The 594-nt window shown below is 48.7% G+C and overlaps 1 long non-coding RNA gene across 1 annotated transcript in view; it reads right to left on the bottom strand.

Moving 5' to 3' along the window:
* Positions 1-35: 35 nt before the first annotated feature.
* Positions 36-594, bottom strand: part of LOC107663428 (uncharacterized) — a 1,309-nt gene continuing 750 nt past the window's right edge. The window contains exon 3 of the long non-coding RNA XR_001631326.1: positions 36-293. This is a non-coding gene — a long non-coding RNA (uncharacterized LOC107663428). The remainder of the gene's footprint in view (positions 294-594) is intronic.

Raw genomic sequence — 594 nt, 5'->3', positions numbered from 1 at the left:
GGTTTGGGGATACCAGCTGTGCATGCAGACACCAGCGGTGCATCCCTCACACTGGATACCAGACTGGGATACCGAAGGGCTGACCTTTATAATCTGGGTGTAACAGATAGGACGTGACATTACTCTGGATGATCAGCTGTGATGAGATGTGATTCTGGATGATCAGATGTGATGTGACGTGACTCTGGACGAACAGCTGAGATGTGAAGAGGCTCTGGATGAACGGCTGAGATGTGACGAAGCTCTGGCAGATCAGATGAGACTTGACTGGACTCATGAAGATCAGTTATGACCTGACTTGCCTCATGAAGATCAGCTGTGACTAGACTTGACTCATGATGATCAACTGTGACTTGACTCATGAAGATCAGCTGTGACTTGACTGAACTCAGGAAGATCAGCTGTGACTTGACTGAACTCGGGAAGATCAGCTGTGACTTGACTGAACTCGGGAAGATCAGCTGTGACTTGACTGAACTCGGGAAGATCAGCTGTGACTTGACTGAACTCGGGAAGATCAGCTGTGACTTGACTGAACTCGGGAAGATCAGCTGTGACTTGACTGAACTCGGGAAGATCAGCTGTGACTTGACT

This window comes from Sinocyclocheilus anshuiensis, unplaced genomic scaffold (genome assembly GCF_001515605.1).
Source record: "Sinocyclocheilus anshuiensis isolate Anshui unplaced genomic scaffold, SAMN03320099.WGS_v1.1 scaffold4716, whole genome shotgun sequence".
In the NCBI taxonomy this organism is placed as follows: Eukaryota; Metazoa; Chordata; class Actinopteri; order Cypriniformes; family Cyprinidae; genus Sinocyclocheilus; species Sinocyclocheilus anshuiensis.
This window is presented reverse-complemented; position numbering and strand designations above follow the sequence as displayed.